This window comes from Halichoerus grypus, chromosome 4 (assembly GCF_964656455.1).
Source record: "Halichoerus grypus chromosome 4, mHalGry1.hap1.1, whole genome shotgun sequence".
Lineage (NCBI taxonomy): Eukaryota > Metazoa > Chordata > Mammalia > Carnivora > Phocidae > Halichoerus > Halichoerus grypus.
In genome coordinates, this window is record NC_135715.1 from 173,338,706 (window position 1) to 173,357,853 (window position 19,148).

The window sequence follows — 19,148 nt, forward strand, 5'->3', positions numbered from 1 at the left end:
GACCAAGTTTTGGCCTCTTTTCCACATTATCATGAGACCCCAGCGTATTGTCCTATAGTGAATGCCATGTGATCCTGGGCAGGTCATCCAACCCCTGTAAACCTCCCAGCTCCCTTGTCAGTAAATTGGAGCTAGCAATTAACCCTTGTTCGGCTTTAGCATCGTTGTTAAAAGCCTAGCTCTTAGAGGTAGGCTGCCCAGCATTCAAATCTCAGCTCCGCCTCTTACTAGCTGTCTTAGTCCCTTTAGGCTGCTCTAACAGAATGTCCTAGTTTGGGTGGCTTATAAACAACAAACAGTTATTTCTCATAGTTCTAGGAAGCTGAGAAGCCCAGGATTAAGGCACCAGCAGATTCAGTGTCTGGTGAGAGCCAGATAGATGGCTATCTTCTCCCTGGGTCCTCACATGATGGAAGGGATGAGCTAACTCCCAGGATCCCTTTTAAGAGCTCTAATCCCTTTCGTGAAGACTCCACCCTCATGACCTAATTACCTCCCAAAGGCTCCGCCTCCTCATACCATCACATCGGGGTCAGGACCTCCAACATATGGATCTGGGGGGAACACAGACATTCAGTTGATGGCACTAGCAGTGTGACATTGCTCTATACGGGTCACTGAGACTCTCAGTGTCCTTCCTTAGTGTCCTTACCTGCAAAATGAAGAGTACCTACCTCATGCGGTTGGGGGGAGGATGACATGAGTTAATATACAGAAAGCACTAGGAGCACTTGGCACATAGGTTGCAAATACACGTTGCTAATATCATTAATGCTTTGCCTCATGCAATGTTGAAAGGCTGGAAGGAGAGGCCGGTTGCTGTGATCCATCCATACCATGTGGCACAGGCTGTTTCTACAAGTCTTGAGAAAATAGGTTGGCCCAGGATGGGTGTGCATCGTCTTTGGAGTCTAAAGGACCTTGGTTTGAATCCCACTCTGCCCTGGCCTGGTGCCCTTGAACAAGTTCCTTGTGAGAATTAATAGAGAAGTACGTGGCCTGGCGGCACACAGTGGGAACTGAGTTCAGGTCAGTTTTCTGTACCCCCCCGCCCCCCCCGTGCAGTGCTGCTCTGGCATGAGCAGTGCCTGACAATGTTATCTGATGGAGTCCTACTCACTAAGGGTGAGGTTGGCTGGTTTGCAGACAAGGCGGGACTAAAGGAACATTCAGCCTCAGGCTCAGGTGGGAAGCATGCAGGTGCCGGTCACACTGAGGCTGGGAGCCCCTCTGCCCATGGACATTATGGGTGCCTCACTATGTGACCTGTCACTGTCTGTCTCCCGAGGTCAAGGCCTTTAGGGCTATTTCCAGGGAAAGGTGTCTATAAGCAATTAATAATGATGAATAATGAACTGAGTAAATTGCCATTGGGCTGGATGCCTAATACCGTTCCTGGGCAGAAATGAGCCAGGATTGAGAAGGAGGTTATAAAGAATGAAATGACTCTGAGCAGGTACCAATGGGGAGACTGAGGTCACCTGAGAAGGTCCTACTATCATGGTGCCTGGGGTCCGGAGCCTGGGGTCTCTGCAGGAGTGACCCAAGGCCCCTGAGTACCCCATCTCCATCCCAAACTTCACTCAGGGTAACTTTCTCTTCATCTACTTTATATACTGGGTTTCCATGAATTTAATTTAAAAATTAAGTTCTGCTGCTAAAAACATTTGAGAACTATCGCCTTAGTTAAACACAGGAGCTAGGTATTTTAAAGATGCGTATTTCATTTTAGCCCCCACTTTGGGTTTTTCTTTCTACAAAAGGGGTGATTTTAAAGTATGTAAATGAAGAAAATAATAATGCTGCTTCCTTACAATTTATATCAGTATCATTTTATTCCAGTTTGCACTGTGCGATCATATTTCTTATTTGACTCTCACAGTGGGCTCAGTCAGCTATTAGAGGAGGGCTTCTTCTTCATTTGCAGATGAGAGGAAAGGGGCTAGGGGCTCCAGAAGTTTCCCAGGGAAATGAAAACCTGTTTGGGAACAAGGTCTATCAAGCTCTGGATGGTGATGTCAATGAGGATGCTAATCATAGAGCAAACAATTTTTAGGTGCTTATTTTTGTCAGTTCCTGTGCTAAGAACTTTAGATATGATCTCTCTTGGTTCTCACAACGACCCTACAAAGTATGTAATATTATCAGTAAATTGAGGCTCTGCATCACTGAGTAACTTGCTAAAGGTCACACTGCTAAGAATTCATGCATTTAACTTGAATCCAATCAGGTGGAAATGATCAAACAAATCCACCTTGAGAAACAGTCTACAAAACAATGGGTCTGGGCCCTTCACTCTCCAAAATTGTCAATGTTCTGACAATAGACAAAGGTAGGGAGCTAGATAGAAAAAAGTCACCTTAAAGGCCTTTCTGGGGACCTTTGGGGATATTTGAGTAGAGATTGTATATTAGCTCTTAGCACTGTATCAATTCTAAATTCTTGGGTGTAATAACTATACTGTACTTTTATAGGAGAGTATGCTCTTAGGAGATTCATGAAGACATATTTAAGGGTCAAGTATTATGAAGTCTGCAACTTACTCTCAAGTGGTTTAGGGAAAAGTTTTTGATAGATGTACATACATATACATATGTGTATACAAGTACATGCATATATATATATATATACACACCTTCTATATATACTATATATCTCCTATGTATATACAGCATATCTATCTATATCTCTCTATAGATTATCTATCTATCTATCATCTCAATATCTAAATATCTACCTATCTAGATACCTATATCTACCCATCTATCCATATAGAGAGAGCATACAATATGTCAAAATGATGAATCTGGATAAAGGGTATATGAGTGTTCATTGTACTATTCTTTCAAATTTTCTATGTGTTTCAATGTTTTTAAAATTAAAAGTTGGGGGAGACAATTTTTTAAAGAAATACTAGGCACAGGGAGCTCCTGTCCTGGGCCCCAGACCTTGCTGCCCTCAACAACCAGGGACATGGGTTTCCTGCGTCAGCCACCCTGTGGGCTGATGATGCGTCCATGTAACCACATAAGCAGACTGGATGGGAGAGCCCTACAGTGTGCCCAGGCCTCCCTGAAATGTGACTAGTGCACTTTGCTCCTGGAACCCTGTCCTCTGACCCTCCCACTAAGCACTGTGCTTCCCAGCACTTGTCCCTAACAGTGCTCAGAAAGGGATGCTGCTGGTTCACTGTGGAGCCCAGACTATGATGTCTGCATACTGCCCAGACACTTATATATCATTCATAGCTCATTAACCTGAGCTAAAAAAGGAAAGCCACTCAACATAGCCAGCTGCTAATCCTCAGGGTGCTGATCCTGGTTGGATTTGAATTATACAATCTGCTTAGCCACTCCTGGCCCCCTGTTCCCACCTTCTCCTATTCCTTTCAGAGAAAGGTATGGACATTTAAATCTATCATGGTATCATGGTTGTTCTTTGCGTTTACTCCTGATGAATGGCAGAGGCATAGTATTTGGAGAGGGAAAAGAATAGTTTTCAATGGCCAAAATGAAATCTCAGTGCTGTTTGTAAACTTCCATTTCCTTGCCTTTTGATGCATCCTCACCTCCATCCCCCATAAGCATAAAAAGTGAAGAGTTGATTCTAATGGCAACATATCTTTACAAAGCATCTGGTTCTGAAGATCCCATGGCACTTTACAGATGGTTCCTGGAAAACCTAATTAATCCTCACGGTGTGTCTGTGAGGAAAGAGGTTTTGATCTAAATCTACCCTGAAGATGGAACAGAGCAAGGTGGGTGGAAATTATAGCAGAAGAAATTCAAGCTAGAAGAGAGGTAGAATTACCAGATGGTATGGACAGGAAATAGATTTCCGTGGCAGCTGGTACATCTCCTTTTCCAAAATATTTTTAAAATAAGAGAGAACTCCCTATAGTGGACATAGGACACTTTCCTTTACATCTCCTGCTCAACCCACATGGTCCACGTAAGGCTAACTTGCCTCCAACACACCCAGATTCCCGGCAGGTGCATGGAACCCAGGCTAACCAACCAGGGGACATCTACTCTGGGACACAGTGATTGGTTTAGGAATGGGTCACATGACCAAAACCATCAAAGGAAGTCTTCCCAAGGATTTTACTTAAGTTTTGGAGAAAGACACTATCTTAGTCTGAGCTTATGAGTTGTGAGTACAACACAAACTCAAAGATGTCAGAGAACATCCTGCTTCCACATGAAGAGGCTGGTGTCATGATGCAGACAGATTCCACTACATGGACCAAAGAATGGAAATTGAAATCTGATTCCCCTGCCATTTAAATGATTTGAGTCAGCCTATAAATACCATGGAAATTAGAAAAAAAAATTTACTGGTATTAAATTTAAAAAACTAATTGAAATTGAAATTGCTAGAGATAAAACCCCTTGGCTCCAGGCACGCTGCGCCCAGTTCCATTCACTTCGGCTTCCCTGGTTTTTTAGTTAATACACTTTCTATTTTGCTTAATGCAGTTTCAGTTGGCTTTCTGTCACTTACAACCAAGAGCACTAACTGATATAGCTCCATTTCCCTGATCTTAAAGCCCCATTCCATCCCATCCCCAAACATACACCACTCACCTCAAATGGCTTTGGTGCCTTCCAGCTTGGAGCTGAGGAACCAGCAGACAGAAGGGAATGACGTCTCCAGGCCTCTCCTCCCCATTTTATAATGGGCAAAGCACAGAATCATGGGCCTACATGAGACCCTGAAAGTTACCTAACCAGTATCACCACTCAAGTGATTCCAGACTCCTCTCAACTTTGCTATCAGGTGGTCACCCATCCTTGACCCTTGCAGTGAGTATCTCTCCTTACCAAGGCCCCCCTTTGACTTTGGAACAGTCCCAGTCATTACAAAGTTCGGTCTTAGAGTGAGCCCACAGCTAGTTGTCTGTTGTTTCCAACCATTGGTCTTGTTTTCTGGGGTGACACAGAGGCATTTACTCTCTTTGCTTCATCATAACCTTCAGGTACATACATAGATAGCTGGTCTGGCTTCTGATGCTATACCTATACCTGGCCATCTTTCAGAGTTTTAAGTCCCTTCATCATGTCGCCCTTTTTTTAACCCACTTCTGTAGGTATATGCTCTTAAGGGTGACAAGAGAGGCATATAAGAGAGCTCTTACTGCTCTCTTCTGGATTCTGTAATTCAGTGAATGTAGCCGAAGGCCACATTATCATCACCAAGGAAGGGGAAGGGGAAGGGAGAAGAGGAGAAAAGACTTAAGTAAAAATGGTAATATAATGGATTATAAAGAATTTGGGAAACAGTAAGAAGAAAACAAAAGATTTCCTTTAATCCTACCACCTAGAGGTAAGCACTGTTACTACTTTATTTCTCTTCTAATCTTCTCCTATAAAAATATAAATATAATTTATTTATTTTTTAAAAGATTTTATTTATTTATTTGACAGAGAGAGACACAGCGAGAGAGGGAACACAAGCAGGGGGAGTGGGAGAGGGAGAAGCAGGCTTCCCGCTGAGCAGGGAGCCTGATGTGGGGCTCGATCCCAAGACCCTGAGCCAAAGACAGACGCTTAACGACTGAGACACACAGGTGCCCCAATATAAATATAATTTTAAAATAAAATCTGGAATCAAACTCTGGATACTTCTTAGATTTAGGAACATATCCAATGTCATTAATTAACATTATTGGTAATGATTCCAGAATAGTCCATACTGTGGCTGAACCATGCCCTTATTGTCAAACACTTTGGTTTTCTCACACTTTTCCTTTAATAAATAACCACATGATATGAGCATTTTAGTAGAAGATACCACTGTAGAAGTAAGATTAGAAGACAATAGAGTAGGGACACTTGTAAGGCTTTTGCTTTTTTTCTGGCAAATTCCGCTTCAGAAACATTGCATCCATTTATTCTCCACCCATAGTTTATGAAACACTTGTCTTATCACAATCTGCTCAGCATTACATATAATTTTATAATTTCTTATATTGCAATGAATTTATTAGGAGCAAATGATATCTAACTGTGGTTCCAAGTTGTATCCTTTGATTATTTGTAGAATAGAAAATTTCTTAGATTTAATAAAACAATTTTTAAATGGAGTAAAATTGGTTCCTCTTTTGTGACTTATTCCATTTTTTTCAGAGATAAATGGTATCTAATTACTCCTTTAAGTTGCATTTCCTTGGTTATTAGTAAAGTTGAACGTTCTTAGGTTCATTACAGCAGTTTTTAAATAGAGTAAAACCAATTCTTTTGTTACTCCTTCCACTATTGTATGCCTAGTGTATTACTTTCATAAATTGGAAAAAACTTCACTGATCCCAAATCTTAAATACTAAAAGTTATGGCCTCGTAAAGCCATAATAGCTACTCCACAGGTCAGTTTTCCTCTTTTTTTCTTTTCTTTTTTCTTTCATTTTTTTTTTTTTTTAATTGCATGCCATTTGCCCCTTGAGAACTGCACAAGTCAGCTTTGAAGGAGCGATGACATGTATCATGAGATGGCACTTGAAAACTTTAAAAGCACATGTAAGCAGGGCGGGGCGGGGAGGGTGGTGGTTGTCATCTTCCTCTCGCTAGCTGTCTCTGACTCCTTACCTGTCTCTCATCTTCATTCACAACTATTCGATGTGATCCCTAGATATGGAAGGGATGTGGAGAAATCCAGTTTTCTGAGGGTATGGAGGGGGCAGAGATTTTTCTGGGCTCCCAAAGGCTGATGTGAATATTGTCTGAAACACATCGTAGATAACTGATGCCCCTGCCATTTAGATGATTTGAATCAGTCAGTAAATACCATTAATTAAGGGTCCACTCTGGGCTGAGCCCTGAAATAAGCATGATGGGAAGCACTTAGGGCCAAGGCAATAATGGAGAAATGGAAGTCATTGTAGAGAGAGGAGTGGGCGGGGCTGGAGAGCCACGGTAATGAGAGCCATTGATTCTCTCCCCCTCCTGCTTCCTAGGTTTTGCTTCTGGTTCCCAAGTGAAGTGGGGATTATAAGAGAACCAATCTGCATTACAGTTGTGCGTTGTAATCACAAGATACTATTTAGGAACAGTTAAATTAGATCTCTAGTTCAAACCTTATGCCAAAATAAATTCTAGATGAATTTAACATTCAGCAACTTTTAATGAATGTCTTTTGTGTATCTAGGTCAGACACCAGGTTAGGGCTGGGAATACGAAACAGACATTTCTGCCCTCCGGAGAGTCTACAGTCTAGTTGCAAATATTGAGCAAATAGACAAGTGAAATATATAACTGTGATTCTTGATAGAGCTCATGAAAGAAGACAAAAGGTGCTAAGAGAAAGAAAACAGGAGCTGGGAGAACCTTCTTCAGGTTCCATAACAAAACAAGGAAAAGCTTCTCTGAGATATTTACTCTGAGACTGGAGGAATGGGAAGGAGCCACCCAGTTACAGAGGGGAGGAAGATCATTCCAGGCTGAAGACAGCTATCAAAAGACCATGAAAGTTGAGAGAGCTAAAACGTACCGGAAGAAAATACAGATAAATATTTTTATAACCGTGGAGTAGAGACACCCTTTCTACATGTGGTTCCAAAAAAGCTAGAAACACAGACGTTCAACAACATCAGAATGTTTAACTTATTCATGGCAGAAAGCACATAAAGACCAACAGTCAGTGAAGCAAAATGACTATAACTTGCATGACAGTTACTATCTTCCCTGTTTAGAAAGTCCTTTAAAACCAAATATCAGAAAGGTTAATGCTCCCAAAGAGGAGGAAAGGGTCAAGGGAGTTCACAAAACAAAGAAATACACATGGCCAATATGCAGAGGAAAAACTGTTAAACTCCTCTACTAAATAGAGAAATGCACATAAAAACAATGATTGGATGCCATTTTTCATTCATGGAATTGGCAAAAATTGGTGAGCAGAATTGAGAGGAATGAAGAGAAGCAGTTACTCTATTCTCTGCTGGGGGGATGTACATTGCTATAACCCTTCTAGAGGGCAGGCAGCAAAAGTCTTAAAGATATGCAGATTCTTCAAGTCAGCAATTCTAGTTCTAGGAATTTTTCATAGGGAAATATCCTCAGTTCCTTAGGAAGATTTAACAATGAGGCTGTTCATTATCGTATATTCTATCATGCTTAAAAGCCAGAGGCAACCTCCAGAGATTCATTGATACAATGGAATACAGTGAAATCATTAAGAATGATCTTATAATGATTTCAAAATTTATATTTTATTGACATGGAACTGTGTTCAAGTGTTAAGTGAAAGATACATGTTACAAAACAGTATTTACAATAGCATTGTATTTTGTTTTAAAATATATGTATGCATAGAAATGTCCTTAAAATGTTAACAACGCGGGGTGCCTGGGTGGCTCAGTCGTTAAGCGTCTGCCTTCGGCTCAGGTCATGATCCCAGGGTCCTGGGATCAAGTCCCACATCGGGCTCCCTGCTCCACGGGAAGCCTGCTTCTCCCTCTCCCACTCCCCCTGCTTGTGTTCCTGCTCTCGCTATCTCCCTCTCTGTCAAATAAATAAATAAAATCTTTAAAAAAAAAAAAAAATGTTAAGAACGCTTTATCTCTGACTGACAGGATTCCATGTAATTTTTACTTTCTTTGTAAAACCTTTATATGTTGTATGGTCATTTTAGAACAAGCATGCATTACTATTTTTTCATAAGAAAAAAAACAAAGCTTTTATATTGGGTGGGTAAGAAGTGAGTCATCGCAGTCCCCTCGGGCCAGAGAGGGCTGGAAGATGATCCCCTCTATTCGGCTTCTTCCTGGCATGTCTGTTTGATCAGCATCACCTGAACTTCAGGAACAGGGCTAATCCCCCGGGGAGGCAATATCCTTCTCCAAGCCCATTCTATCCCCGGTTTCGACACAGTCACCCCATCCACATAAGCCCCCTGCACAATGTTTTCTCTTTTCCTTGGAAACAAAGCCCTTTGCGTGCTCTGAGTCATTGCCCAGTTGGAGGCTAAGTCACCGGAGCCTCAGACGCAGGGGTCTGGGGTGATACAGCGCGACACAACGCCTCGGGAATAAGGGCAGCCCTTCCGCCTTCGAGGCTGTGAAATGTCAGGCGTGATTAGAAAGGTCACTTGTCCTGACAGCTCTCTGTGCTTCCGGGAGAGCAGCCTTCCTGCTGGGAACGTTCTTAATTGTGCTCCCCTGGTGGGGTCCCTGCCTGCCCACTCCCTTATAATAAAGGAGGCCCTATTCTCCCCCAAGTCCTTCTCAAACATGAAAAAAAAAAATGCCAAGGATTGCAAAACCTTGCAAAACAGAGCAGCGCTCTGATTCAAGATGCAGATAAAAGGTGAATTTCTAGGAAAAAGCGTTGCATGGTGGAAGAAGGAGACCGCCTTCTTGGAGAAAAGAAATATGCAGCCCTGGAGAATGTGTGGGGAGCTAGGGGGCGAAGGGGTCAAAAGAACAGAAGAGAAAAGAATAGACACACCCCAAAACCATAACCTTAAAGCAAGGAAGAAAAGCGCATGGCACAAACTCTGAACACTGAGGCGGAAGCTCTCCTACAGCTGCGCGCTCCTGGCCCCACCCCCTGCAGGTCCGGGGGGCTGCTGGTCAGAAATCTGCATTTTAGAAAAGCACCAAGGGTGGTTCAGAGCCGGCGTTCTGTGTATCCCCCTTTGAGAATCCCAGCGCGGAGAATAAGGATGGATATGTTTAAGACACTAGCTGCTGAGCACATCGGAGGTGTCCCAGGCCGGTAACGAGTGAAGGTGGGAGAGGAAGACTGCCCAGAAGAGGTGAGAGCTGTGTAACTCTTGAGCTACTGGAGCCCCAGCTAACCCAGGAGTGGCTTCTGACTGTTAAGTACACACCTGATGCGAGTGTTCCCCCAGCAAGCCATCATCTCTAATTGGTGTCTTTATGCAGGACCTGCACTCTGGTAAAGCATTGGCTGGACACTCGCCCTGTGGCAGTGTGTACCAATGTGTGCACAACTTGCCCAAGGATCCCATGCAAATGCAGATTCTGGCTCCATAGGTCTGGGGCAGAGCTGGAGATTCGGATTTCTAGCAAGTTCCCAGACAGTGGTTCTCAATTCAGGCTGCCTAGTACAATCACCTGAGGAACTGCGGGAGATGCAATGTCTGAGTCCCACTGCCAGAGATTTGGATGAAATTGGTCTGAGGCTTCGGGATATTTGAAGCTCTCCACTAAGGCTGGCATCCACTGCTCAGGGCGCCCCAAGGACGGTCAGGCAGAGAGCTAGAGGGGGCTCTCAGGCCACATTCCCTCTTCTTCACTAAGTACTAATTAGGCAGAGGATGTGGAAACTTGTTGTACATCCAGATGTAGACTCAGACCCCTGGGCTTAAATATGGCTTCAACTGTATTTTAAATTTGACCAACTATCATAATCATTGTTGTGAATAGCACTTTCTATCTTGCAGAGTTCTTTCCCATCATCACTCCTTTGTGAGTTATCCTCCTAACTCCTCTGTGAGGTGAGACACTGAGGATGAGCTAGAACACTGAGCATGAGGTATCAGGTTCCTCCTCAGACCCGCTGAATCAGAACCGCATTTTTACAAGACCCGTAGGTGATTCGTGTGCACATTGACATCAGAGAAATGCTGCACAGCACAGCCTCCGATCCCTGGCTGGCTCCTGTTGGGTAGGAGCAAACACTCTTAGGTCACCTGAAGGTCTTTTTTTTTTTTTTAATGCAGTCTTAGCTCTTCTTAATATTACCTAATTATCCTTAGAGAGTCTTGGAATGATTCTGAATTAGGAGATATGTTTGAGAGCATTTAGTTCAGTTTTTGGCAAAATGTGGCCTGTAGAAAACCACCACCATTGACATCACCTGGCCCCACCCCAGACCTCCTGAATCAGCTTCTCAGCATTAGAATCAGGAATCTGCATTTTCACTGATCCACCCCTGGTGGTTCTTATACTTAGGCTGAGAACTACTAGCCTAGACGTGTAGGGGACAAGTATCACCAATATTAAACTGTTATTTTAGGGAGTGGACAACATGTTTACTCCCTGTGTGATTGGATCTAAATTATCCATGTCACTAGGATGGCTGGGGGGTGGGGGTGTAGGTATGATGTTTGGGGGATATTTTCCTTTCATTTCCTGGTGTCCGCCTTCTGGCTGCTTCCTCCTTATTGTAGTTGCCCCCACAGCGTGGACAGGGAAGAGGGGACCATGCCGCCCTTTGCTCGTGGCTCTGCAGAAAGATGAAAGAGGGGTTGGAGCGAGTGGAAATGTGAGAACATCAGCCAGGATGAAGTTTTAGGGATAATCTATGGGTTTTAGAATCTCTATTTTTGCCCCATTGGTTGGAGTGTTATTTTCTCATCTCCATAGGAGTTTCTAGGGTAATGGGAATGTTTTGTGTGTAGTTAGCTTTCATCATGTCTTGTCAAGGCAGTGCAGCAGGGACGTTGGGCTCTAAAACATCAAATCCAGTTCCTGTGGTCACTAAACACCCTTCCCCCCCCCCAACGAGGAGCCAGTCTGGGCTCTGATGTACATCAGCTTCCTGTTCCTTTCAAAGCAAACTCTTTACACTTCTCCACAGGCAGAGAAAGGAGAGAAAGGATATGACCAGGTCATGTGGTGATGGCGTGAAGCATATGAATGGAAGAGGGAACAATGGACACATTGACTCTCTAGCGAATTCTGCAATTGCCAGGCAGTTGGTGGTGATGGAAGACACGGGAAAAATCTCAGCCATGGCTCTAGCTGTGTGACACTGAGTAGATAAAGGAAGCACGTGTTAAAATTGCCAGAAAAAAAAAAAACCCTAAAAATTACTGATGAAAGAAGTTAAAGAAGGTACAAACAAGTGGAAAGATTACTGTTAATAGATGAGAAGACTTAATAGTGTTACAATGTCCATACTACTCAACACAATCTACAGATTCAATGCAATCTCTCTCAAAATCCCAAAGGCCTGTTTTTACAGAAATAGAAAAGACAATCTTAAAATTCATATGGAACCACAAAAGATCCTGCAAATCCAAAGCAATCTTGAGAAAGAAAAACAACTCCTGGTGAAACCATCAACTTCCTGATTCTGAAATATATTGCAAAGCTACAGTAATTAAAACAATATGGCACTGGCATAAAAACAGATATACAAACCAATGGAACAGAATAGAGCACCCAGAAATAAACTCATGCATATATCGTCATCTTCAAAAGAGATAACAAGAATACACAATGGGGAAAGAATAGTGTCTTTAACAAGTAGTGCTGGGAAGACTGGATACCCACCATGTAAAAGAGTGAAATTGAACCTCATCTTGCACTATACACAAAAATCAGCTAAAAATTGATTAAAGATTTAAATGTAAGACCAGAAACTATAAAACTTCTAGAAGAAAACATAGGGAGAAAATTTCATGATATTGGGCTTGGTGATGATTTCTTGGATAAGATACCAAAAGCAAAGGCAAGAGAAGCAAAATTAGACAAGTGGGATTACATCAAACTAAAAAGCTTCTGCACAGCAAAGAAATGATCAACAGAGTGAAAAGGTAGCCTACAGAATGGGAGAAAGTATTTGCAAACCATATGTCTTAGAAGGGGTTAATATCCAAAATATGTAAGAAACTCCTATAGCGCAATAGAAAAACAAACAAACAAACAAACAAAAAACAACTAATAACCTGATTGAAAAGTGGACAAAGGACTTGAATAGACATTTTTCCAGAGAAGACAGCCAACTGGTATATAAAAGGACACCCAATATCCCTAATCACCAGGGAAATGCAAATCAAAACCACACTGAGATATCACCTCACACCTGTTAGGATGGCTATTATCAAAAAGACAGATTAGAAAAATTGGAATCTTTGTATGTTGTTGGTAGGAATCTGAAATGGTGCAGCTGCTATGGAAAACAGCGTGGAGGTTCCTCAAGAAATTAAAAATAGAACTACCATAGATCCAGCAATCCCACTTTGGGGCATATATCCAAAAGAATTGAAATCAGGAACTCAAAGAGGTATCTATCTGTATATGCATGTTCATTGCAGCATTACTCACAATAACTGAGACATGGAAACAATCTAAATGCCTATCAATGGGTGACCCTATCAGGAAAATGTGGTTTAAACATGTGCTGAAATATTATTCAACCTTAAAAAAGAAGGAAATCCTGACATACATGACAATAGGATGAACCTAGAGGACATTAAGCTAGGTGAAATAAGCCACTCACAGAAAGACAAATGCTGCATGATTCCACTTATGTGAGGTATCTAAAATAGTCAAACTCATAGGAACACAGAGTAGAATGGTGGTGGTCAGGGGCTGGGAGAAGGGGAAAATGGGAAATTACTCTTCAGTGGGTATAGTTTCAGTAATGCAAGGCTGTAGGTCCTAGAGATCTGTTGGACAACACAGCACATATAGTTAAAATACTGTATTGTGCACTTAAAATTTTAAGGGGGTACATCTCATGTCTAGTGTTCTTACTACAGTAATAATAATAACGGGGCACCTGGGTGGCTCAGTCGTTAAGCGTCTGCCTTCGGCTCAGGTCATGATCCCAGAGTCCTGGGATCGAGCCCCGCATCGGGCTCCCTGCTCCGCGGGAAGCCTGCTTCTCCCTCTCCCACTCCCCCTGCTTGTGTTCCCTCTCTCGCTGTGTCTCTCTCTGTCAAATAAATAAATAAAATCTTTAAAAAAAATAATAATAATAACAACAACAACAACAATAATAATAATAAGTTACCAGGAAAAAGAAAGGGTTTTGCCAAACAAATGCAACCAACCCTTGTCAGCTGACTTGGGATGCAAGCTGCAGAAATGATAGGGTGTTGTTCATCAGAGCATCTTCCCTTCTTGCGGCAGGAAGCTCATTACAACTACCCATGGAAGCAGAGTAGTCTCTGTGGTTTTTTTAAAAAGATTTTATTTATTTATTTGTCAGAGAGAGAGAGCACAAACAGGGGGGAGAAGCAGGCAGAGGGAGAAGTAGGCTCCCCGCTGAGTAAGGAGCCCAATGATCCCAGGACCCTGGGATCATGGCCTGATCCAAAGGCAGACGCTTAACTGACTGAGCCACCCAAGCACTTACAACTATGTTTTTAATCTCCAGGCTCTGTAAGTTAGTGCTTGCATTTGAGCAGCTCATCCCTAAAAGAATATTATACCAAAGGAGGAAGGTAGTTCCTTGCAACCTGCATTGAGCAAAATGTAAGGGAAAAGGAGCCAAAGCAGATGCATCATTCAGGAGTCAGATGTGTGTCTGTCAGGCCAGCCATGGCTCTAGGTGCGGGAGACACAGCAGTGAAGAAACCAGGCAGCTCTCAGGTGATTCAGTCCAATGGGAAGAGATAGACCACAAACGAGTACTTTAAAATACGTATGTCAGGGGTCATAATTGATGTGAAGATAATTACATCTAGATAAAGGGACAGAGAGTGATAGAAGCTACTAGTGGGAAATCAAAGAAGGCCTCTATGGAGATGAAATTTGAACAGTGATAGAATGAAGTAAGGGAATGAACTGTGTGAATATCAGGGGGATCCCTGCTCCAGACGGAGTGCAAGTTCACAGGTGCTGAGGTAGGAGCAGTCTGGGGTGAGCAAAGAACCACATGAAGGCCTCCATGAATAGGAGAACGTCAGAAAATGATATCAGGGGCTTCATCCCTCAGGGCCTTGTTGGTCATGGGTGAAACTTTGAATTAGCTAGTGGGAAGCACTTACAACTAAAGAGATTTTCTCCCCAAAACTTTCATGATGTGACTAAGAAAAATTATTAAAACTACTTCTTTAGAGATTGTTAAAGGGGGCTGCGTGGCTCAGTCATCAGGCGTCTGCCTTCGGCTCAGGTCATAATCCCAGGGTCCTGGGATCAAGCCCCACATGGGGCTCCCTACTCGGCAGGAACCCTGCTTCTCCCTCTCCCACTCCCCCTGATTGTGTTCCCTCTCGCTGTCTCTCTCTCTCTGTCAAATAAATAAATAAATAAAGTCTAAAAAAAAAAAGAGATTGTTAAAAACAAAGGCATTAGAAAAGGAACATGCAAAAATGAAAGTAATCATGTTAGGGAGATGGGACAATGGAACTTATTTTCTTTTTAAACAACAAATTTGTGATTGTTGCAATGCTTATAGAACATACTGTATGTTTTCCTTGAAATGAATCCACCACCTCAGGGGCAGGATGGTGCTTCTGCATCGCTAGTACTTGGAGTTGCATGCAAATGCATGTTGGGCTCTCATAGATGCTCATGGACTCTGAACCTCTTGAGATGGGTTACATGTTCTGCCTGGAGCAGGAGAATAAGAAACTCCCCAGGCCCTTCCTGAATCAGGTCAATATAATCGTGGCTTCTGTACTCCATCCTCAGGATTTCAAATTAGCCATGCCTGTAGAAGGCTCTACAGCTATAGAAGTACTATGATTTTTAGCAAAGAGGCTACAGACCTTCTTTTGGCCTTTTGGGAAGCACAGGTTGGCTACCTGGTGCCCCTGACATGCTCATCCAATCTGGAAGCCCCGATGAATGTACAAGTTGCCAATGCCTTGCTTAAGTTCTTCTTCATCTCCCTAGTGCACTGGGCTATGTCAAAGAGAGAGTGAAAAATTTTAGAACCTAGAACCATTGTAAAACACAAAGGTAGATTCAGAGAACACAAAGGACTCAACATTAAACAAACCCATAAATTGTATCAACTCTTAAGATATTCTTCCTGTGATGTTTTCTGGGAAATAAGTAAGAAAGGCAAATGTCACATTTTAGCTTTTTATGGCCCAGTTCCTATGGGTGCTTAATTCTCTACCTCTCTTATAAGCATCCAATTTAGTTAGTAATAAAAATGTCTACTGATTGAACACCCACTTGAGTCAGGTTCTCTGATAAGCATATCACATAACTTAACTCATTTAATCCTACAGGGAAGACAGCATTACCTCATATTGCAGATCAAAGTAACTGAGGTTAAGAGACATTAAACCATTTGCTCAAAATTACACAGCCAGCAAGTGGACGACCCAGGTTGAAAACCTAGCTCTACCAGATTCCAAAGCCTATGATTTTAGCCCCCACACTAGATAACCTCTTAGAACACCTAAGGGTGTATAGTGTAGCTGCCTTTCCTTTAAGTAAGATTTTGAAAAATTTCTCTGAAGTTGGGTAAGAGTGGAAAGGAACAATGACGTTAAAATGCCAGAGCTGTTATACACAAATAGAAGTTCAAAATAGAAACCCGGGGTGAGACAAGAGGGTCATTTAATCTAGGAAATGGACTTCCTAGTGTTGGTATGAGGGCCTTAACTCCCCAGTCAAAACTCCAAGGCTTCCCACAACCTGGACTAAGTACTTCCCATTCATTCATCCATTCAAAAAATATTTAATTAAACACCTAGCCAGGCAACAAACAATAAACACAAACAGAATGATCCCCACTCCCATGAAGCTTATGTCTATATACAATAGAATCTAAAATAATATGAAATTGCAGTGGTGGTAAGTCCAATGCAAGAGAGCTATGTGGTGCTAGAAAAGCATGTAAGAGGGGATTGTTCTGTCTTTGAAAAAGTGATGCTTGAGCCAAGATGTGAATGATGGCTAGGAATTAAGTAGGCAGAAAAGGAGGGAAAATGCTAATAGAATTATCCAGCCATTCCCACCCTCTCTCCCTCTTAGCTTGCCATGGCAGAAACCTGAATCCTGTGAAATGGAGATGGGACAGTACAGGAAAGGGATCCTTCAGGTCTCATTTTTCCAAGCGAATGTAGCCCTGGGAATACTGAAAGTTTTATTCACTGAGGAGAAAGAAGAGACAAGATGACTTGGTGATACAAAACCAGAATGGGGACGTTGGTATTTTATTCTCTGGTATATCAGTCTTCTGGACTCCTTGATGACATGGCTATCAGGCAGGCCTAATGTCTGAGCTAGAAAAAGGCACCCATTCCTCCAGGAAGACCCAACTCAGGCCAAGACACCTGGCTAGAGGAGTAAAGCATGGGCTAGATTTCTACCCTGAGGACCAGCTCCCCCAACTCAAACCAGACACCCTTGTCCAGTGAACAACTGTCACATCCATACATGATGGAGCTATGGACAGACCTCTGCTCTACAAGTCTCTGTAACTGAAATAGCAGTGAAACGAGGGACTGGATGATAAAAGTGTTGCGCACAATGATGCATACTCAGAGGTGTGTGTGTGTGTGTGTGTGTATGTGTGTGTCCTGGTGAATAAAGGTAAAGTCACCAAAGATGACTAGAAAAGTCTAAAGAGAGTAACAAGAATGAGAACAAGCAAAATTAGCTTGTCTTTGGAATGTGTTTACCAGAACCAGTAACAAGGAGAAACGTGTTTAAGTAGACAAGGAGAAAGCAAGAAGTGGGCATCAAACAATCAGGAGAGAAGAAAACAAACACCAGACAATTGGCAATGAGGTGCCTAGAATCAGAAAAGTTGAAGGTTGGTTTGGTCCCTGGAACCTGGCCCCATTCTGGTTTAGAGCAAAAGTTTTTAACTTGGGGTCCATGAATGAACTTCAGGGATCTCTGAGCTTCCTGAAACTGTAGTATTATTTTACACATATGTGTACATGAACACTTTTTCTATGTGGAGGGTTCTTAGCATCAGATGATCAGCTGAAGGATGCCTGGTCTTGGGATATACAGATGACCTCCCTGGGTAGGTCAGAGTATTCTCCGTAAGGATAAAAACATCTTGTCATGAGATGTCCTGTCAGAAAACAAAGGTATTTACTATTAAGGCAAAAGAAGTCATAATTTCCTTGGCAAAGAGCTACCGATGCTTCGAAGTGCCCTTTCCCAATGGTAACTCTGAGCAGCTGGGTTTTCTGAATGAGTGTACCTAAAATAGAACAAGCAAAGTGTGTTCATCAACAGATGTTTAAATTGGTACTGCAGAAAGTTACATTCACATCATTTCTGCCTCCACAGGTGTACAGTAATTAATTTTCTCCTTCTTTGCAATCATCCAAATTATTAGAACATAGAATAGAGTAGATAAGAATCTAGGCACTGGAGTCCTTCAATGTGGAGTTCAAGACTTGGCTCTTCCAGTTACCAGCTGGAGAAGTTGGTAGGTTATTTCCTCACCCTGAACTTCAGTGTCCATACCTGGCTGAATGGGGATCATAACAGGACCTACCTTAGAAGGTATTGTGAGGATAGAATAATCCAATTAATCCACATAAGGTACTTAGCATGGTAGAAGCGCCTTATACAAGTAAGAATTATAATTTACCCCATGCCTCCCTTTTAAACTTCTGTTTTTACTCTGTGCTTTTTAAAATTGAATGTAATTTACATAAAGAGGAAATCACAGATTTTAAGTACAGTTCAATAAGTCTTGACAAACCCATGCATCTTTTGATAAACAAAAGTGACGTGCTCTTTCTGTTGTCTATTTAGTGAAACGTTTTGCTTCCCAAACGTTGACTTATATTACAATATATAATTTATCTATAAAAAAATCTCCACCCTCTCTCCCTCCAACATACAGTTTCTAAAATAGCGTCTCCCCACCCCCAGACCAATTTAAAACCTGGAAGGAACTTAGTGCAGTCATTTTGCCCCCTCCCCTGCATCCAGGAGAGGCTGTGCATAAATCTGTTTTATTTTTAGGTCTCAAAGGAAAGTATTTCTACAACCGCCCTCAGTCACCTGTTGCGGCACTTGGCAACACTTAACACTAGAAAACTCTGTCCCTGTGTGTCTCTGACTTTTAAATGAGTAATAACCATTAATACTGATAATGCCTTAGCAAGGGCCATAGAGCGAGACATGGCAGAGATATGTAAACTCAGCAACATGAGTGCACGTGGGTATGTCTTGAGAATTGGGGGGTGGGGGTGGGGTACAGAGAAGGAGCACTGCTCAGCTCCAGCCCGCTGGTCATGGGTCAGTTTATAGTCTCCGCTTTAGAATGTATACAGTGTTTTCACATTTACTATCTCATTTAACCTCGAATATACCTGTAAGACAGGTAAGGCCGGCAGGTATACAGTCTGGTTTTTACGAGATGAAGAAACTGAGGCTCGGAAATATTAACTGAGGCTTGGAAATATTAAATGACTAGTTCAGTCTACACGGCTGACAGAACCCAGGTCTGATGGTCCTGTTTCACTGTTCCCCTGCTACATCCCAGCTTTGATTCAAGGGGCCGTGAGAGTCCTTGTTCACA

General features: G+C 42.4%; 1 protein-coding gene across 1 annotated transcript in view; it reads right to left on the minus strand.

Annotated features, from left to right (window-relative positions):
- The window catches only part of MARCHF4 (membrane associated ring-CH-type finger 4), a 107,905-nt gene that overhangs the window by 47,476 nt on the left and 41,281 nt on the right, over positions 1-19,148 (minus strand). The gene's annotated exons all lie outside the window — the stretch shown is intronic.